Below are 23,263 nucleotides of genomic sequence, written 5' to 3' on the forward strand. Positions count from 1 at the left end.
CCTCAAGAAACTATTATAGAGTATGAGAATGACATTCATAAGTAAAACAGGAATATAAGGTTGTTTATAATGACAAATGAATACCATAGGTAATGAATGAATACCATAGGTACATGAATTCACAGAAGGGTGAAATCAGCGTGTCTTTAAATAAAGATGTAAGTCTTTTGAATGACTAGTAACTAGGAGTGTTTAAGCTGAGATAATTCATGGAGGATATTTCAGAATTTGGAATGAACAGATCATGAGGCCATTTGGTACAGAATGGAGGATTTGTGTCTGAGAGTGGAAGAAATATGACTGGAACAGCAGATTGACACCAAATCATGGAGAGCCTTGAATGCCGGCTAAGTTTAGTGACTATAGTGAATCACTAAGGTTTTTGAGCAAGGAATTATGAAAAAAGGTGTTTTAGAAAAAATTATTATATATTCATGTGCCAATGTCATTTGGAATTGCCAGAGTATCTTAGAATACACCCTTCTTTTCTAAGGTTGTTCAGAATCAGAATATCCAGATTTATATAGCTCCCTGAATGCAATGCAAAGAATTGTGTTTTGGTTATATATGGAGTAAATAACAGACAGTCAAAGGAGACCAAGTTTTACAGTTTTTACTCATGCAAAGTTGAGAAGACAATGGAAGTTTTAAGTAATGACTGCACAATTAAATTAGGAAAGATTGTAGCCTGAAATCCTGAGTGAAATTGATCTTTAGTCATGCTAATATAACATCATTGAGGCTGCGCTGCTTACTCACTCTATAAAATAGGTATATTTTAAAGGCAAGAATCAAAAATTAAAGAGTCAGTGGGGTCAGCTATGTTTTGGTAGGAATTTCTAGAGAATGTGATTATTTTTCATTTAAAAAATTAAGATATAATTTATATGAAGTTCACTTTTCTTAGAGTACATTCTGTGAATTTTGACAAAAGCATAGTCATATAACTCCCACACAGTTAATATACAGAACAGTTCATCGATCCAAAAAATTCCCTTGTGCCCCTTTGTAGTCAACCCCTTACTTGAACCTGAGCTTCTGGCAACTGCAGATACATTTTCTGTCCTTAAAGTTTTGCCTTTTCCAGAAGTCATATAAATGGAATTGTATTTCCCTACTGATATATATGATGTTGAGCATTTTTTGATCTTTATATCTTCTTTGGTGAAGTATTGTTCAAATTGTTGTTTGTGGGCTTCCCTGGTGGCGCAGTGGTTGGGAGTCCACCTGCCAATGCCGGGGACACGGGTTCGTGCCCCGGTCCGGGAAGATCCCACATGCCGCGGAGCGGCTGGGCCCGTGAGCCATGGCCGCTGAGCCTGCACGTCTGGAGCCTGTGCTCCACAATGGGGAGGCCACAGCAGTGAGAGGCCCGCGTGCTGCAGAAAAAAAAAAAAAAAAAAAATTAACAAATTGTTGTTTGTTTTTGGATATTATGTTTTAAGAGTTCAGTATGTATTCTGGATAAAAGTTCTTTCTCGTTTATGCAGTTTGCAAATACTTTCTCTCCGTTTGTGGTTTGTCTTTTCATTCTCTTTTAACAGTGTCTTTGAAGAGCAGAAAGTCTTAATTTCTCTGAAGTCCAGTTTATTGATTAATTTTTTTAAATGTTATGAATTATGCTTGTTGTGTTGTATTTAAGAAATCTTTGCTGAACCCAGAGTCACAGAGATTTTTTCTCCCATATTTTCTTCTAGTAGTGTTATAGTTTTAGGTTTTTATTTTGTTTGTTTTGTTCATTTGTTGTTTTTTTTTTTTCCCGTGCCCCGGTCTGGGAAGAACCCACATGTCGCGGAGCGGCTGAGCCCATGAGCCATGGCCGCTGAGCCTGCGCGTCCGGAGCCTGTGCTCTGCAACGGGAGAGGCCGCAACAGTGAGAGGCCCGCATACTGGAAAAAAAAAAAATACTATATAGGCATTTGTTTGTGTTGGTTTACCTTGGGGTAGCGTTAGGATAGGGAAAACTAGGCAGATTAAAGAGATAAGCAGGTATGAAGATCAGTGGAATTTGTCGATTGAATGTAGAGGGTGAGGGCAAGGGAAGACTTGAAGTGTATCCATAAGTCTTGATATGTTTCTGCAGAACCTCCAAATCTTCTTCCTCTTTTGAGAGGGAGAGTAGAAGAAAAGATCCTTGGTTTGCTTTAATAAATACCACCATTCATGGCCCATGCATGATTCCACATTCATTGAGATTTTGGGTGAAAGTAAGTCAGAAAAGGGGAAAAGGAAAATATCTAAATCATATCTAAGTCATGACAAATAAAATTTTCTTCCCTGGTCGTTTTTGAGTGTTGAGAAAAAGAGAAGCAGTTTGATACCTTCAATTTTGATGTTTAGCCTGTTGGCATATAAACAAATAAAATCTGCAAACTGGCTTTCTTGTTCTTTTGGAACAAAAATAGCATACAATTGATCTTCTCAAAGAGCTGGTCCATGCAGAGAGAAACTTACTGTATTTAATCACATAATTTCCTTGTTTTTCCCAGACGTTTTTACTCAGCATTTATTGTGGTAGATATTTTAGAAACTGTGTTAGAGAGTTCAAGTCTTCTAAGACTCCAGAGTTATCTAAGGTAGTGACCAGCACCACTAATAGCTGTGGCAAGTTTTATACAGAACAGTGTGGTGGGTGCCAACAGTGTTTTCCTGGTATAGGAGGGACAAAGTCTAATTTTCAGAGAAGGGAAAGTTAATGATAAACAGCACCCCTGTGATTCAAGATTTCAGTGGTTAAGGTGGGACGGTATGTGTGGAGCTCATAAAGGTAAACAATTTTACTTCTCAAAGTGATGAAGTTAACAGTAACCATGGTATGTTAGCACAGTGTTAAAGTTAGGCATCTATGATTCAGAAAATTCAGAGTTGTTTTGTTGAGGATATACTATGGGAGGCATAGTTGGAAGCAGTCAAAACTTGGTTTCACTTATGGCTCCTACATGCTAGTTGTGTGACCTACAGGTTTAGTTACCTTATCTGTGAAATGGTGATAATAACTATACATACCTCAAGGAGTTGTTATGATGGTTAAATGAGATAATATATGAGCACTTAGCACAGTGCTTCCACTCATTGACTTCTTTAGTGCAGGACAAATACTCTGTAGTTTTTAAGATCCAATATACTATAAGATTTTTTATAATCTCAGAAATATTCGTAGTCTTAGTGCTTTCCAGTATTTCTTGTGATTGGGATATGTCTCTGTATCTACCTGTAAAAATGGGTAATACTTAAAAATGTAGAGCATCATTTCTTTAATGGTGGCAGGACATTGTGGTTTTCAAGAGTGAACCAGGTACAGGGGACAGGCCTTTAATCTGGCTATAGTTTGATTTTGCTCTCACCATTAGTTTGCACATAAGGCCTCTTTCTGTAAATATATTTATATCATGTGTCACATATACAAGTTAAGAAGGGTCTATATTAGTAGGAAAATAGCTAATGAGTTGAATTAAAAAAAAAAACACAACGGTAAAGAATTCTTAACTTTGATCAAGAATACACATACCTTTCATCTATTCACAGTCTCAAGTTAAGGAGAAATATCTGAGTTGATATTACTTTGTGTTAGGAACATTTGTTTTTATCCTCATTTTTTACCAAACATTTATTGAATGCCATCCATGTGCCAGGAATTGTGTTGTGCATTGAGGATTTAAAAATGATAAGGCATTTCTTACTTTCAAGGAGTTCAAGGTATAATTGGAGTCAGACAAGCTAACAGTTTGGTATGACAGTAGGGAGTTGAAAATACCTAACCCATATTTTCTCAAAGAATATTTATTGAAATCTACAGCATGCAGCAGGCATTCAGAGATCATTTAGGGCTGTATCTCAAAAGGAACAGTCCAAAACGATCCTAGGCAAGTAGGTCTTCAAATGGCAATGGGCAGTATTGGGGTTGGATTCACTATAGGACAGGCACAGTGTAATCCTAGACAAGGTTAGACCCCTGAAAACTTCCTGATCAGTTTTGTTGACCCACTGGTGTTCCTCTGGCTTTTCACTTCCATGGCTCCATTATGTCTTTTGGAGTAGCTTTTGAAGAGAAAGGAGGGTGGTTAAGGTTTCTCATTTCTGAGACATCAACTGATTGATACAGTTATTCCTAATATTTTTCTTTCCCAGAGCACTGTAAGATATTAAAGTGGAGGGCATTAAACACTGTTGTATTCATATTGTATTCATATTGCATACATAAGGCAGTTATGAGCACAAACGCTGGAGTTATATTATCTAGATTAGAATCAGGCACTTTCTAGGTCCTTGGCCTTTGACGTATTATTTAACATCCTATGCCTCATTTTCTCATCTGTAGAATTGGACTGGTAATAATCTCACTTTGTAGGGTTGTTGGGAGGCTTCAGTGAGGGTGTTAACTATTTCGAATGTCATCAAGTAAGCTACATAAGATTTGGTAAGTGGCCAAAATAGGTATCATAAAGTTCATATATTAAAGTTCATAAACTTTGCTCAAATAAGAAGCATCTCAGATCCTTACTGAGAAGCCTTTTTATTCTTATTTTGTATATAATTTGAACACGCTGGAATTTACAGTACCTGTTAGATTCAAAAAAATAAAAATGCTTAGAGTGGCAAGAAGTGACAGGTGGTGAAGAGACAGAGACAATAAAAATCCTGTACTCTGCTAAAAAATAGTAAACAGAGGTCATAATATAGTTGTGTTGTCTGTGAGGTGAGAACACATTCTTTCACAATGAATAAGGCCTTGATGTGTCACTCAACAAGTGGCCAGTTTAGCAGTTTGAATAGGGCTGTTTGACTCCTCATTTGCTTCCCATTAGTGAATCTGTTTACCTTTGAGTAAGGGCCTCTAAATGAATGTTTACCTGATTTAAAACCTTTTTTCTCTTCAGTCCAGGTATGTTAAAGAGAAGGCCTAGATTCACTAATGTCACACATTATTGTCTTTATTCTGTTAATTTAAATCACAGCATATATTTTATAAACCTGGTTTGAATGGAAGAATAAACCAGGTGGATGTAGAAATTATTTTGTGTTTTCAAGTGTGAAATATGTCATTGTATTAACTAGTGCAAGTGCATTTATGGAAGGATGCATTAAGAAAACTACAGCAGAATCAATTGTGGTTCATTAACAGATTTTATAGTTTTAAAAATATGAAACCATTTCTTTGCTGTCCAAGTATAATTTATCATGTTATTATATCACACACAAGTGTCTCTTTGTTGTGTTTGGATCAGGTTTTGTTTTTTGTTTTTTAAGTGAAGCCCTTTTGCAAAGGGAGGACATTTCTTGGTTTCTTGTTTGTAGAAATGTGCTTGACACTGGGAGTGCTGGAACTTGAAAGTGTGCAAAGATTGGGTATATCCCTCATTTTATTATTTTACTAAAGACTTCTGGTCAGGTGATATAATCTGCTAATTTTTCACTCATATTTTACTTTTTCTTTTATCTTGCTCCACAACCAAAATTGCAAATCAGTTGAAATAGAGCATGTTTTCTATCCCTGCTGTGAAAATTTCTGACATTGAATATGCTGTTTTAGAATAGTTTTTCAATCAAGTGAAACAACTTAGTGAATAAATTGATTTTAAGTTATAAGAATCTAAATATTTTTTTAATTAAAAAAGTGAAATGGAATAGATTTTAAAAAATAAGAGCAGTGCGGGAACAGTCATTGACAGGAAGACACTGGAACTCACCAAAAAAGATACCCCACATGCAAAGACAAAGGAGAAGCTGCAATGAGATGGTAGGAGGGGCGCTATCACAATAAAATCAAATCCCATAACTGCTGGGTGGGTGACTCACAAACTGGAGAACATTTATACCACAGAAGTCCACCCACTGGAGTGAAGGTTCTGAGCCACACGTCAGGTGTCCCAACCTGGGGGTCTGGCAACGGGAGGAGGAATTCATAGAGAATCAGACTTTGAAGGCTAGCAGGATTTCATTGCAGGACTTTGGCAGGACTGGGGGAAACAGAGACTCCACTCTTGGAGGGCACACACAAAGTAGTGGTCTCCTATCGGGACCCAGGGGAAGGAGCAGTGACCCCATAGGAGACTGAACCAGACCTACTTGCTAGTGTTGGAGGGCCTTTTGCAGAGGCGGGGGGCAGCTGTGGCTCACCAAGGGACAAGGACACTGGCAGCAGAAGTTTTGGGAAGTACTCCTTGGCATGAGCCCTCCCAGAGTCTGCCATTAGCCCCACCAAAGAGCCCCGGTAGGCTCCAGTGTTGGGTCGCCTAAGGCCAAACGAGCAACAGGGAGGGAGCCCAGCCCCACCCATCAGCAGAGAAGCAGATTAAAGTTTTACTGAGCTCTGCCCACCAGAGCAACAGCCAGCTCTACCTACCACCAGTCCCTGCCATCAGGAAACTTGCACAAGCCTCTTAGATAGCCTCATCCACCAGAGGGCAGACAGCAGAAGCAAGAAAAACTACAATCCTGGAGCCTGTGGAACAGAAAACACATTTACAGAAAGATAGACAAGATGAAAAGGCAGAGGGCTATGTACCAGATGAAGGAACAAGATAAAACCCCAGAAAAACAACTAAATGTAATGGAGATAGGTAATCTTCCAGAAAAAGAATTCAGAATAATGATAGTGAAGATGATCCAGGGCCTCAGAAAAAGAATGGAGGCAAAGATCAAGAAGATGCAAGAAATGTTTAACAAAGACCTAGAAGAATTAAAGAACAAATAAACAGAGATGAACAATACAATAACTGAAATGAAAACTACACTAGAAGGAATCAATAGCAGAATAACTGAGGCAGAAGAACGGATAAGTGACCTGGAAGAGAGAATGGTGGAATTCACTGCTGTGGAACAGAATAAAGAAAAAAGAATGAAAAGAAATGAAGACAGCCTAAGAGACCTCTGGAACAACATTAAACGCAACAACATTTGCATTATAGGGGTCCCAGAAGGAGAAGAGAGGGAGAAAGGACCCAAGAAAATATTTGAAGAGATTATAGTTGAAAACTTCCCTAACATGGGAAAGGAAATAGCCACCCAAGTCCAGGAAGTGCAGAGAGTCCCATACAGGATAAACCCAAGGAGAAACATACTAAGACACATAGTAATCAAATTGACAAAACTTAAGGACAAAGAAAAATTATTGAAAGCAGCAAGGGAAAAATGACAAATAACATACAAGGGAACTCCCATAAGGTTAACAACTGATTTCTCAGCAGAAACTCTACAAGCCAGAAGGGAGTGGCATGATATACTTAAAGTGATGAAAGGGAAGAACCTACAACCAAGATTACTCTACCCAGCAAGGATCTTATTCAGATTCGATGGAGAAATCAAAAGCTTTACAGACAAGAAAAAGCTAAGAGAATTCAGCTCTACAACAAATAGTTAAGGAACTTCTCTAAGTGGGAAACACAGAGAAGAAAAGGACCTACGAAAACAAACGCAAAACAATTAAGAAAATGGTCATAGGAACATATGTATCAATAATTACCTTAGGGCTTCCCTGATGGCGCAGTGGTTGAGAATCCGCCTGCCCATGCGGGGGATGCGGGTTCGTGCCCCGGTCTGGGAGGATCCCACATGCCGTGGAGCGGCTGGGCCCGTGAGCCATGGCCGCTGAGCCTGCGCGTCCGGAGCCTGTGCTCTGCAACGGGAGAGGCCACAACAGTGAGAGGCCCGCGTACCACACACACACAAAAAAAATAATAATAATTACCTTAAACGTGAATGGATAAATGCTCCAACCAAAAGACACAGGCTTGCTGAATGGATACAGAAAGAAGACACATATATATGCTGTCTGCAAGAGACCCACTTCAGACCTAGGGACACGTACAGACTGAAAGTGAGGGCATGGAAAAAGAAATTCCATGCAAATGGAAATCTAAAGAAAGCTGGAGTATCAATACTCATATCAGATAAAATAGACTTTAAAATGAAGAATGCTACAAGAGACAAGGAAGGACACTATGTAATGATCAAGGGATCAATCCAAGAAGAAGATATAGCAATTATAAATATGTATACACCCAACATAGGAGCACCTCAATACATAAGGCAACTGCTAACAGCTCTAAGAGAGGAAATCGACAGTAACACAGTAATAGTGGGGGACTTTAACACCTCACTTACACCAATGGACATATCATCCAGACAGAAAATTAATAAGGAAACACAAGCTTTAAATGACACAATAGACCAGATAGATTTAACTGATATTTATAGGACATTCCATCCAAAAACAGCAGATTACACTTTCTTCTCAAATGCGCACGGAACATTCTCCAGGATGGATCACATCTTGGGTCACAAATCAAGCCTCAGTAAATTTAAGAAAATTGAAATCATATCAAGCATCTCTTCTGACCACAACGCTATGAGATTAGAAATGAATTACATGGAAAAAAACGAACAAAACACAAACACACAGACGCTAAACAATACGTTACTAAATAACCAAGAGATCACTGAAGAAATCAAAGAGGAAATCAAAAAATACTTAGAGACAAATGACAATGAAAGCGCAATGATCCAAAACCTATGGGATGCAGCAAAAGCAGTTCTAAGAGGGAAGTTTATAGCTCTACAAGCCTATCTCAAGAAACAAGAAAAATCTCAAATAAACAATCTATCCTTACACCTTAAAGGAACTAGAGAAAGAAGAACAAACAAAACCCAAAGTTAGCAGAAGGAAAGAAATCATAAAGAACAGAGCAGAAAAATGAAATAGAAACAAATAAAACAGTAGCAAAGATCAATAAAACTAAAAGCTGGTTCTCTGAGAAGGTAAACAAAATTGATAAACCATTAGCCAGATTCATCAAGAAAAAGAAGGAGAGGACTCAGATCAATAAAATTAGAAATGAAAAAGGAGAAGTTACAACAGACACCGCAGAAATACAAAGCATTCTAAGAGACTACTACAGGCAACTCTATGCCAATAAAATGGACAACCTGGAGGAAACGGACAAATTCTTAGAAAGGTATAACCTTCCAAGACTGAACCAGGAAGAAATAGAAAAAATGAACAGACCAATCGCAAGTAATGAAATTGAAACTGTGATTAAAAGTCTTCCAGCAAACAAAAGCCCAGGACCATATGGCTTCACAGGTGAATTCTATCAAACATTTAGAGAAGAGCTAACACCCATCCTTCTCAAACTCTTCCAAAAAATTGCAGTAAGGAACACTCCCAAAATCATTCTATGAGTCCACCATCACCCTGATACCAAAACCAGACAAAGGTACTACAAAAAAAGAAAATTACAGACCAATATCACTGATGAATATAGATGCAAAAATCCTCAACAGAATACTAGCAAACAGAATCCAACAACACGTTAAAAGGATCATACACCATGATCAAGTGGGATTTACCCCAGGGATGCAAGGATTCTTCAATATATGCAAATCAATCAATGTGATACACCACATTAACAAATTGAAGAGTAAAAACCATATGATCATCTCAGTAGATGCAGAAAAAGCTTTTGACAAAATTCAACACCCATTTATGATAAAAACTCTCCAGAAAGTGGGCACAGAGGGAACCTACCTCAACATCATAAAGGCCATATACGACAAACCCACAGCAAACATCATTTTCAATGGTGAAAAACTGAAAGCATTTCCTCTGAGATCAGGAACAAGACAAGGATGTCCACTCTCACCACTGTTATTCAACATAGTTTTGGAAGTCCTAGCCCTGGCAATCAGGGAAGAAAAAGAAATAAAAGGAATACAAATTGCAAAAGAAGAAGGAAAACTGTCACTGTTTGCAGATGACATGATATTATACATAGAGAATTCTAAAGATGCCACCAGAAAACTACTAGAGCTAATCAATGAGTTTGGTAAACTTGCGGAATACAAAATTAATGCACAGAAATCTCTTGCATTCTTATACACTAATGATGAAAAATCTGTAAGAGAAATTAAGGAAACACTCCCATTTACCATTGCAACAAAAAGAATAAAATACCTAGGAATAAACCTACCTAGGGAGACAAAAGACCTGTATGCAGAGAACTATAAGACTCTGATGAAAGAAATTAAAGATGATACCAACAGATGGAGAGATATACCATGTTCTTGGATTGGAAGAATCAATATTGTGAAAGGACTGTACTATCCAAAGCAATCTAGTGAATCAGTGCAATCCCTATCAAGTTACCAATGGCCTTTTTTACAGAACTAGAACAAAGAAATCTTAAAATTTGTATGGAGACACAAAAGACCCCGAATAGCCAAAGCAGTCTTGAGGGAAAAAAACGGAGCTGGAGGAATCAGACTCCCTGACTTCATACTATACTACAAAGCTACAGTCATCAAGACAATATGGTACTGGCACAAAAACAGAAATATAGATCAATGGAACAGGATAGAAAGCCCAGAGATAAACCCACACACCTATGGTCAATTAATCTATGACAAAGGAGGCAAGGATATACAATGGAGAAAAGACAGTCTCTTCCATAAGTGGTGCTGGGAAAACTGGACAGCTACATGTAAAAGAATGAAATTAGAGCACTCCCTAACACCATACACAAAAATAAACTCAAAATGGATTAGAGACCTAAATGTAAGACCGGGCAGTATAAAACTCTTAGAGGAAAACATAGGAAGAACACTCTGACATAAATCACAGCAAGATCTTTTTTGATCCATCTCCTAGAGTAATGGAAATAAAAACAAAAATAAACAAATGAGAACTAATGAAACTTAAAAGCTTTTGCACAGCAAAGGAAACCATAAACAAGATGAAAAGACAACCCTGAGAATGGGAGAAAATATTTGCAAATGAATCATCAGACAAAGGATTAATCTCCAAAATATATAAACATCTCATGCAGCTCAATATTAAAAAAAAACCCAATCCAAAAATGGGCAGAAGACCTAAATAGACATTTCTCCAAAGAAGACTTTTCTCCAAAGAAGACATCCAGATGGCCAAGAAGCACATGAAAAGCTGCTCAACATCACTAATTATTAGAGAAATGCAAACCAAAGCTACAATGAGGTATCACCTCACACCAGTTAGAATGGGCATCATCAGAAAATCTACAAACAACAAATGCTGGAGAGGGTGTGGAGAAAAGGGAACCCTCTTGCCCTGTTGGTGGGAATGTAAATTGATACAGCCACTATTTAGAACAGTATGGATGTTCCTTAAAGAACTAAAAATAGAATTACCATATGACCCAGCAATCCCACTACTGGGCATATACCCAGAGAAAACAATAATTCAAAAAGACACATGCACCCCAATGTTCATTGCAGCACTATTTACAATAGCCAGGTCATGGGTCAACCTAAACGTCCATGGATAGACGAATGGCTAAAGAAGTTGTGGTACATATATACAATGGAATATTACTCAGCCATAAAAAGGAACGAAATTGGATCATTTGTAGAGACGTGGATGCATCTATATACTATCATACAGAGTGAAGTTAAGTCAGAAAGAGAAAAACAAATATCGTATATTAACGCATATATGTGGAACCTAGAAAATGGTACAGATGAACCGGTTTGCAGAGCAGAAATTGAGACAGATGTAGAGAACAAACGTATGGACACCAAGGAGGGAAAGCGGCCAGGGATAGGGGTTGTGGTGTGATGAATTGGGACATTGGGATTGACATGTATACACTGATGTGTATAAAATGGATGACTAATAAGAAAATAAATAAGTAAATAAATAAACATTAAAAAAAATAAGAGCAGTGCGAACAGTAAGGGTAAATATGTATTTTATGAAACTTTTTTCAGTCACATATAAATATGTGAATCTGTGTACTGTGTCATGATGTGAAATGTTTTTAACTGGAGTGCAGAAAAAAGTTTAAAAAAACTGGCTCAGAAAGTCTTTCTATACAGGAATCTGTGCTCACAGCCAATCAGTTTCATTCACAAAGCTTTTTAAAAAATATAAAAAGATCCAGAAGCATGTAGTAAGGTGTTTATAGTGGTTATCTCTGTAAAGTGAGAACACAGATTTTTTTAAAATTTATTTTTAGGTTTATTGCATGATGCTTTTGTATTAAGGGGAAAAAATCACTTTTTTTGGTTAGCTTTACACTTCATTAAATTTTTTCTTAAAACTAGATTTCCCCTCTTTTATAGACCTTTGAGCCATCTATTATCCTTTAAGAAAGGGTTGCCTGTTTAAGGAAATCCCATTTTTTCCTACCTGGAGTCTTCAGGCCATAGTGACCAAGTAAAAGAACTTTGTAATCTAGTTTTGTCAGCAGAACACTGAACACTCTCTAAAAGTTTGTAAATGAATATTTACTGCTACATTCATAAGATTACCCATACTCCAAAAATGTATGTATGTGTATAGTGGCCATTGCTAAAGAAGCAGAATTCATTTGTTTGTGTTTCTTAGATTGAATTCAGATGCCTGAAGGACTGATTTTCAGTAGGCTTTAATAAATCCTGAAATTTGCTAAGGCAAAAATAACTTTAAAGGGCTTCCCTGATGGCGCAGTTGTTGAGAGTCCGCCTGCCGATGCAGGGGACACGGGATCGTGCCCCGGTCCGGGAGGATCCCACATGCCTTGGAGCGGCTGGGCCCATGGGCCATGGCTGCTGAGCCTGCGCGCTCTGCAACGGGAGCGGCCACAACAGTGAGAGGCCCGCATACCACAAAAAAAAAAAAAAAAACTTTAAAGAAAGATGTTGAGTATGTAAGCTTAATTTATATATGAAATACTGAGGCTCAAGGTACCTTAACTGTCCTGAGGTGAATAGTTGAGCAATTCAGAGTATCATATTCTATTTAATACTCCCCTTGTGTTTCTAATAATATGACAAAGCTGGTATTGATAGAATTTCTAATCTTATAATTGCCAACTTTTTGTTACAAGATTTAAAAACTATTGTAAATATGCCTTTATTACAGTTAAACTCCGCATCTCCTATTTTCATCATCAGTTTCTCCCTTCCTATTGGGTCATTCTTCCTCACCTCATTCCAGTGAGGTGTTTATCTCCCCAGCTCCACTGAAACTATTCCAGTGTCACCAGCAACCTCTATCCTGTCAAATCCAATAGAAAATTCTCAGTTCTTACTACTTGACTTTTCAACATTTAATGCAAATGATTACTCTTGCCTTTTAAAGAAATTTCCTTCATTTGGTTTCTGGGATACTACATGCTTCTGTTTTCTTCCTATTTTCTTCCTCCATCTCCTGTGCTTGGCTGCATCTCCCCTTCCTGACCTCTAGAGTTGTAGTTCCCCCATGACTCAATTCCCCCAGCCTTTTCTCTCTCTGTCACTCCCTGGGTAGTTTTATTTCTGTTCTTGGCTTGAATCTTTATGGTGATGACTTCCAAATTTTTATCTCCAATTCTTACACCTCCCCTGAGCTTCAGACTTATATTTCCAGTTGCTTCCTTAACAGCTGTACAATGTCCAACAGGCATTCAAATTTAAAGTGTCCATGTCACAACTCCTGATTCCTCTTTTCTTATTTCCTTCCCCAGTCTTCCCTATCTTAGTAAATTTAACCGTCATCACCCAGGTTGATCAGACCGAAACTCTCAAAGTGACTCCTCTCTTCCCGTTACATCCCATAGAACCATACCACCAAGTTTTTGTTAGCTTTGCCTTCAGAATATATGATTAATCCAACCTTTTCTTGTGACCTCCTTTGTTACTACTCTAGACTTGCTGCATGTCTATTGTTAGACTTGCAGATTTTCCTCCTCATTTCTTATCCGTTATTGTCAATTCCTCACATTTTTGCTAGAATGATCTTTGGCAAAGGTTAAGTGAGATCTTGTCATTCTCTTGCTTCCAGTGATTTCCCCACACATTCAAAATAAAATCCAAAGACCTTGTCTTGACCTGCAGGTCCCTGTTTGTTCTGGCCCTTAGCTGTCTTACCAACTTCAGTGCCCCTTTTTACTCTGTTACCGCACTTGTTTCCCGTTATTCCGGGAACATTTCAAGCTTGGCCTGCCTCATAGCTTTTGTACTTGCTCTTCTTTTTTTCCTGGAATTCTCTTTTCCAGATAATTTCTGTGACTCACTGATTCAACTCAAGTATAAACTCAGGTATTAAATCCTCAGAGTGGTCTTCCCCACTTTTCCATATGGTCTTCCCTTCTAAAATAGCCACACACCCATCACTCTGTATTCTTGTCCCTCCTTCATTTCACTCCACCACATTTACCACTGTCAAACATTATAATATATATTTAAATGCTTATTTTTTATCTCCACCATTACAGTGTAAGCTCCATGAGGCCAGACTTTGTTTTGTTCATTGCTGTGTTCCCAGTGTCTAAGAGGGGACTTAGCACATACTAGGTATTCAATAAATGTTTGTGGAGTGAATGGGACCCCAAATCTCAACTGGGGGTTGGGAGAGCATCACCTATTGAGAAGTCTTACTTGCCATGTTTTAACAGATAGTATTTATTTAGTGCCAAATGCAGTGCTATGAGACAAAAAGACACTAACCCTACACTGAAGGAACTTACTGTTTAGAAGAGAGCCAGACATGCAAACACATACCTGTAAAGCAATATGATAATTGTTTTAATGAAGGTATTTGTAACGATATGTAGTGGGAACTTATGGGCAGGACCGTAGTATATCAGGGAGTCAGTGATGAAATTATAGAGGAGGTGACCTTTAAGGTGAGATTTGAAGGGCAGGTATGAGAGTATCAGGCAGACATCAGACTGAGAAAATAATGTGTGTTAAATCACAGAGATGTGAGAAGGCAGCTGGGCATGTTTCTAGTACTATCAGGAGTTGGAATCAGTGGACTCTAAAGTCTGATATAAGGAGCGGCTGGAGTTGAGACAGCCCGCTGAGGGCAGCTAGGCAGTTTTAGTGTGGCAATGGAGCTAGATCATGTAGGGCCAAATCTGCTATGCAAGATACTTTATGTACGTGATAAAGAGCCACTGAAGAGTTTTGAACAAGGAAATGACCAAATCTGACTTGTATTTTAGAAAATCATGGGAAACAGTATAGAAGTAGAATGAACAGGGCTTGTTAATTGATTGAAATGTCATAGATAATGACTTCCCGGTTTCTGGCTTGAACTGCTGGGTTGATAGTGATACCATTCACCAGACTATGAAATTAGGGAGGGAAGGACAGTGAATCTTCTGAGGGGATGCCTAGAAGTTAAAAGTGTATAATTATATTTTAGTGCTCAGAAATCTGTTGGTTTACGTGTGTCACTTAATATATTTTGTACATTACATTTAATTATAAACGTACTAAATCTGCTTTTAGGATACTTTTATTCCTTTACAGATGCACATATATGCTACCGAACTGAAGGATGTTGGCGTTTCTTAGTTTTGCCTGCTTCTAAGTAGACCAGTGAGAATGTGAATGCTCTTGATAGTCCAGTAAAACAAAGGCAGTTGTTAAATGATTCTAAATCTAAGGCCCTGCACAGTTTTAAACATATATGAAAAAATGCTCCTAAATTTGTTGAGGGTAGATTTCACCACATGGGAATGTCCAATCAGTCTTATTTTCTGATTTATGAAATATAAGTAGACTTTACTTCTTTTGATGCTTTATTTTTTTATCATTATGAAATTTGGGAAAATTAAATTGTTTGTACCAAGATAAGCTTATCTATACATTCATGTTTTAGTTGATTCCTTGGTTTGGTACATTCCCTTTTTGCTGAAAGTGAAAAAATCTGAAACAGGCAAGACACAAGAGGAAAAGCCAGACTGTGTTCTTGTAGCATTAAGGACATGGCCAGATCTTAGACTAGTGCAACGGTTCCATTAGAAATATAACACAGACCAAAAATATGAGCCACGTATGTAATTTTAAATTCTCTAGTAGCCATATTAAAAAATATAAAAATAAACAGATGGAATTACTTTCAATGTGTTTTATTTAATCCATTATATACAAAATAGTATTATTAAACATATAATCAATTTAAGAATATTAATGAGGCATTTTACTTTTTATTTGCTATACCAAATCATTGAAATCCAGAGATATTTTACAAGCACAGCACATCTTAATTTAGACTGGCCACTTTTCAAGTGCTCAGTAACTGCATGTGGATAGTGGCTAGTGTATTGGACAGTGTAGTTCTAGATTATTCTTAGACCAAAAAGTAGAGGTTGCTCAGCATTCTGCAACATTTGTGAGATTATCTTTCCAATGTCAAGTAATTTCTGTGCTGTTTGTTTTATTATTCTATGAAGTATATTAAAGAGTTGCCCTTTTCTCCATTCATCATTTTCCTACTTATAGTAATTTTGTCCAATAAAGATCTGTTTGTCAGTTTTCATTACCTTTGCTTTCTCCTACACCAATTTATGGTAATGGCCTCTTATACTAAAGCAATAGCATATCTTTAAATTTTAGTGATTTTGTTTTTAATTACAAAAATAACTACATTTATTGTAACAAATTCAAACAAACTGAGGTAAATGTATAAAAAGATAGTAATTCTTAATTCTTTTCCCTCTCTCATTTTCTGCTCTCCCAGATGTAACCACTGTTAACAGTTTAGATGATAGCCTTTCTCCCCTTAGGAATATATATTTATGAGAAAACTTTGTTAAATGAGAAAATCGGTACTTTGAAAATATGTCTTAAAGTGGACCTATTTAAAATGGAGACTAAAGTTTCATAATTATTAATGAAAAAAAACCTGTTAGGTTTATTTTTTCTGACATGAAAATGTTTATTTTACCACATATTTAATAAAATAGAGGTTGTAATTACAGTTGTGCTATATATATATGCTATATATATATATATGCTTTATATATATATATGCTTTATGTATATATATTTATATATATAATATTTATATTATATTTATATATATAATATATATAAATATAATATATATATAAATATAATAGATATAATATATATTATATTTATATATATTATATTATATATATATGCTTTATATATATATATAAATGCTTTCTTCGTATAATTTTTTTCACTAAAATTGTGTGATAGTCTGATAGCATCCTTTACTTTGATTTTCTTAGTATTTATCATACAGATTAGACAAGAGCTTCAGTTTTACCAAAACTGTTGAGAGCTTTAACAGTTTCTCAAGAGATTTTTCTTTAGCCCTTGACATTTCCTTTCTTGATTCCTGTCCTGTCATCATCCTTGTTAGATTTTCCCTTCTTCAGTTGTTCACTGGTTTGATTCTGCCAGAACTTCATTCCCCAAGGGTTTTGCTCTGAGATGAGTACTTCCTTCAGTATTTTTATAGACTTCATGAAATCCTGCATTCTTTTCAACATTTGTATTTTCACTTTACAATTGAATTGCATTGTGTTTACTTTGTATTATTGGATGCTTACAACATTAGACTATTAGTGAGAGATTGATGGGCAAAGCCAGGATATATAGTTGCAGTAGATGTTAGTGTCAAGTAGAAATGGATTTTATATGTGATCAAGGCACATTTTGAATATTATTGTATTATAAGGACTTTTGATTCCTTGTGTAAACTTGTAACTTAAGGAACTCAACTGCCTATTTAAATAATAGCTAACTTTTATTGAGACTTTTAACATGACTAGCAAGTTTCTATATGTGCATCATTTAATTAATCTGTTCAATGTGTCTATGATATAGGTCTGTTGTTATCCTCATTTTATACTTTGAGTAAACTAAGGCTTAAAGTGGTAACTTCTGCCACAATAAAATTAAGTAATTTGTCTGATATAAGGGCTAGTCAAACGTTGGGCTGGGAACCATAGCCTATACTTGATGGTACACTTTTGTGCAAAAACAAACAAACAAAAAAAATGAATTGGATTGTAATTTTCTTGTTTCAGTTAGTATTGTGTTTTGGATATCAACCCATTATGTGGATGGGCTGTAATTTTAAGACAGTTCCCCTATTTAGATTTTCTTTACAGTTTTTATTTATTTTTTATTTTACTAATGTTGACGTTCTTGGTAGCTAAGAGGCTTGGATTTTAATAGCCATGTGGGAAATAAGAGTGGAGGCATTGGCCTGAGAGAGATGAGTTGGAACTGAGTTCACCACTTAAAGCCTTAAATCTCAAAGTGTTATACCCTCATTCAAAGAGTAGACTAGGGAAAAAAAATTATTCAGAGTTACAGAAAGAAAATAAGGACGCTTGTCTGTTCTCACCTGGGTTCTGAGTGAGGGGGGAATGTTTCCTGAGATTGTATAGCTACTGTTTTACTCTCATCTGGGTTTGTGTTTCATATTTATATTTACTGCATCATTCAGAAAACTTCAAACTTAAAAATTCACATTAATGAAGAATCACTGTATAGAGGAATACTTATAGTCTGGCTGTATGGAATTCCCACTGATAAAGGCGCATTGATGCTGAACTCACTACCCAAAGTTACAGCACCGCCACCACCAACAAAAGAAGACAGTGCTTTAAGTAAAAGTCAGTGACGCAAGAGACAGCAGAGTTAAATCCTCAGGAACTTCACAAAGTAGAACTATTGAATAATAAATATTTAATATTAAATAATTAAAACCAATTAAAAATTAATTTAAAAGTAAATGCCACAGTTATAATAATGAACATTAAATAATAAAATAGAAATGTTAAAAATGATTAAAGATAAAAGAAGAAAACAAATAGAAGAACAACAAAACTATCAAAAACATAAGGCCAGGGAGAACAGAGGCAGGGTGGAGGATAAATAGGACTTCTATAATAAAACTTTAGTCATTAAAATTTAAAAAAAAAAAACTGATTGGATAAGATAGAATGCAAAATAGACAAATGTGAAGAGAAAACTAGTGGTTTAGAAGATGGATCTGAAGATACTGCCCTGAATAAATAGAACTGGTAAAATTCAAAAGCATAGTGTTATCCCAGTAGAAAAATAATACAAAACACAAACTAAAACACATAGTACACACTTGAGAACACCATACACATAATAGAATATCTTGAGAATCATCAGAGAGGAAAGAGAGACCACTTAAAAATCAGTGACAAACTGACAACAGATTTCTTAACAGTAACAGTAGAAGTCAAAATCCATTAAAGAATGGGAGCAATGTAAAGATATTTTCAAACAAAAACTAAGAGTATATATGAAGGGATTGTAAAATAAAACCATTGTACAGTTGTCTAGGAGACAGATACAAATAATGATCAACTTGAGATATTTAGACAAGTACTCATGTTATTGATAAAATGATAAAGAACAGACTAGGAATATAGTATAGAGCTTTCTGAGCAGTAGAAGAACTCCATCAACCTGAAAGAAAGCAGGAAAAGAAGAAAACTACAAAAAATAGGATAAATGGAAAGGAAGCACAATATAAAAAGGTAGAAATACTTCCAGATGTATCTATTATCACAATAATGTTAATTGACTAAATTTGACAGTTTGACATTGACAGAATGTCAAATTTGATTGACAATTTGACAGACATTAAATAATTCATAACTTGATTGTATACTGTTTGCAAGAGATACCTGAAACATGATGACACAGAAAGTCTGAAAGTAAAAGGATAAGAAGAGATACCTAACTAAGTAATATAGTTGCTATAGCTATATTACTTTCAGACAAAATAGACTTTTGGGTCGTTACCCCCCAACCCCGCCAATAGAAGGGATCCCCTTTAGGGTCACCAGTAGAAGGGATCACTTCATAATGGCAAAAGTAACAATTTACCAGGAAGACAGAACAATCCTAAATGTAAGTATCTGATAACATTACTTTGACAAATTATATAAAAATAAATATACAAACGTAGAGGAATCAATAAATCCACAAACACAGTGGGTATTTTATCCATACTTTGCAGTGATTAAGCACAGACAGTAAATAGTAAGATTTGAACAATACTTTAATAAACTTGATTTTATGAATACACATACACAGAACCCCAAAATTTAGCTGTTATACATTATTTTTAGGCACAGATGAGACAGTTACCAAAATTGACCATTTACTAGACCATGAAACAAAATCAACACATTTTGAAGACTTGATCTCATTTATACCACAGTGTAATTAAGTTGGAAATCAATTTAAAAGTAATTAAAAATACATATATACATTTGGCAGACACTTCTAAATAACTTATGAGATGAAGAAAGCATGGAAATACGTATTTTCATTATCATGTCATTGCAAAAATCAATGTGAGATTGACTATGAGATCTGAAAAGGCTTAGACACAGTGACTAACCAAGTAGCAGTGAATTCCTGTAGTGCCCATGTTAAAATACTATTTTTCACTAAAGTGAACTAGGGCTTCTTGAAAAAAGTGGCTGATTCCAGCTCTGGTCTAGTATGACAAGCTGTCATACTACAAAGCAAGGAACTATCAAGGATAACTTGGGCTTGTGTAGAAACGACCTTGAAGGGGCTGCCATTGGCCAAAGATAGTTTGAGCTTCAAGAGGAATAATTATTGCACTGGATTGAAACAAAATAAGTGAAAATCTGTGAGGTTTTTTGGTTTTGTTAAAATCAACAACAACAACAAAATGTTGGTCATGGAACCAATTCATTTAGAAACTTGTAAATAAATAATCAAATATTCTGTCTTATCTATATAAACTGTACCTCAGAATCACAAAATAGTTGATGAGGGAAAGTTTACTGTAAAAGAATTCCAGCTAATAAATGCACAATGAATGTCAAAATTAGAATGTCATCATTTTGCAAACCCTGATGAAATAGTGTATCTTGGCAGTATTCCTCTAAAGCTATTAAAACCACTGGGTAAAAGACTGAGAGGGAACTTTATAGTGGACGGTTCAGGCTGATGGACCTGAACCCACTGATCAATGTGTATTATTACAAAAAGGAAATAATCAGACATTATTGCTATCTGATGTGATGCAGTAGGAAGTTCATAGCACCATATATGACATATTCTTGCTATAAAATAATTAAACCCCAATTTTATCAAGACTCTAGATCAACCACTACTTTTTAGGAAGCACAGAGATTATATATAAAAACTTATTAATGCTAAAGAGTACAATGAGCAAACTCGAGAATGTGGGAGATTCTAAAGGACATATAACCCAGTTTCTTTAACAAATGAATGGCAAGATGGGAAAACAAAAACAAAGCCAGTGCGACAGGCACCTATGAAAGACCAGTGCAGTGTGTAGATCTTTTTGGATACTGATTTTAACAAAACGGCCAGTGGTGGTGTATTGGAGCATCTCCTACTGGTGTAAGAGCTAACTGTTTAGGAATTTTTCAAACTGATTATTAAACCTATCCATTATTAAAAATTAAATTATAGCTCATTATTAAATAAGTGACATTTATAAAAAGTTAATAAATATTTAAAATTCATCACTTCCTAATTATTTCATTTTACTATGATCTGTGCTCTTGAAGTTATTTATGTATAGTGTACCTTTATGGTTGAAATACTGTGTCATGGTAGGCTACTGTGTGTCCTTTTCCTAACTCCAGGTTCATTGATAACACCACATTGGTAGCTTGAAATTAGCCACGGTAGGAATATTTACATCACAGAGATCAGCAAATGCCATAAATCACGGTTTGATTTATTGCTTATTGATTGTCTAGACTTAAAGTGATGGAGAAATGGTAATAATGCTGACTTACAAAAGTGCTATGTCTTTAGCTATTTATTATATTGTGCATAGCTCAAAAAATTGAGAATATATTCTTTTATTCAAAAATGATTATCCACTTCCATAAAGAAGTCACATCACTCACACTGGTGACATCATTGATGTAAGTGAAAATAATACTCCAAACTACACTTGGAAAGCCAGTTGCTAAACATTTACCAGCACAGTGCTGGATGGGCATAATTGAATTCAGTGCTTTGGTAAGAAATAGATAATACTCTAAATTTATTATACTGTTATTCAGCTTTTGAAATAACCATGATGACATGTAGACATTAACTAAGAAAAAAAGAAGGTAGAGTTTTAAAAGCCATTTGCTGTAGCACAAAATAATTTTAAATTTGAAGCCTTTGATATATGTCTGTTGTGTATGACAAATAGAATCATAGAGTTTGAAGAACACTTAAAATTAATCCAGACCAATCTGCCTTACAGATAGAAATCCTTTCTCTAGTATTAGTCCATTGTCTAGATTGTATTTAAATTATTCTAGAGACAGAATACCTGATAATGGCGTTGGAGAACTCTAAAAGTAGAGTTCTTTTTTATATTGAGGTAAACTTTGTTTTCTTTTAATTTCTACCAGTTGGTTCTGGTAACTGACTTCTGAAGAAATATGGAACCAACCAATCCCGTAGAGCAACCAGTCTTCACGTATAAAGGTAGCTGGGATGTTTCCATTTAGACCTTTTTGGGTAAGGAGTATACCTTTAGTTCCTTTAACCATACCTTGTGTTGTATATTTTCTAGACTTTGTAATCTAAGACTGTTGCCTTTCTAAACATCCACATCACTATCTTTTGGCTTTTATTGACTTTGTAGATGAAGTAAAAGCCTTCAGATCTTTTTTTTTTTTTCTGTGCAAATTATACATTTTATTCTGTGTTGCTTGATTCTTTTTTTTTTTTCTGTTAACCCAAAGCAGGTCTTTGTATTTATTCATTCCTAGTCTTCATATTGCTTTCAGCACAGCATTCCAGATTATAGAAATGATATTAAATTGTAATTTAATCATTTTTGTTATTTATTAATCCTGTCGATTTTGTGTCGGTTCACATTCGATAAACACTGTGTTCATTGTTTGCATCCAAATTATTGTTTAAAATGTTGAATTTTAAAGGGCAATGGGGACATAGTTCTCCGTTACATAACCCTCTCTAAATTTGCTTCTACCCATTATCATTACTTTTTATTGTGAGTCCACCTACCAGTTCTTAGTAGCCCATATTTTACCATCTTACAGTTCATCATGATATATTTTGTCAGGTGTTTTGCTACCTGAGATCAAGATACATTGTGTCTATGGCATCCCCTCCAATGAAATATACTTTAGTACTTCTATTTTGAAAAATAGACGTTTTAAAAAGATTTGGCATGGCTAAATGTTGAAGTCATATTCTTCCACAAATGGAAAGATAGAAAAGCCATGCAGAATGATGAGCTAGATAATAATTAAGACATCAAAAGAGAAAAGGAACAGGTGGATCACTGGAGACACTTGATGATCAGGGCCATGGTATATCCCTGGGCTGAAAAGAAAATTGCCTGGCCATGAAAGTGGAGCTTCTTCGCTGAGGAAGTATTCTGATCAGGTGAAATTTTAGGGATCTGTAATAGAGTGGACAGGATTTGTTAGCCTTTCCCTCTTACTGTCTTTTTCCTTTGAAAGGTATG

General features: G+C 35.8%; 1 protein-coding gene across 2 annotated transcripts in view; it reads left to right on the top strand.

The window, feature by feature from the left end:
- Positions 1-23,263, top strand: part of R3HCC1L (R3H domain and coiled-coil containing 1 like) — a 93,638-nt gene that overhangs the window by 36,087 nt on the left and 34,288 nt on the right. Inside the window, exon 3 of one of the 2 annotated variants that reach the window (XM_060126475.1) lies at positions 22,176-22,284. The exons of the other annotated variant lie outside the window; for it this stretch is intronic. The gene's annotated coding sequence lies outside the window, so the exon portion shown is untranslated. The remainder of the gene's footprint in view (positions 1-22,175; positions 22,285-23,263) is intronic. 2 annotated transcript variants of the gene reach the window in all.

Source organism: Lagenorhynchus albirostris, chromosome 16 (assembly GCF_949774975.1).
Source record: "Lagenorhynchus albirostris chromosome 16, mLagAlb1.1, whole genome shotgun sequence".
NCBI lineage: Eukaryota > Metazoa > Chordata > Mammalia > Artiodactyla > Delphinidae > Lagenorhynchus > Lagenorhynchus albirostris.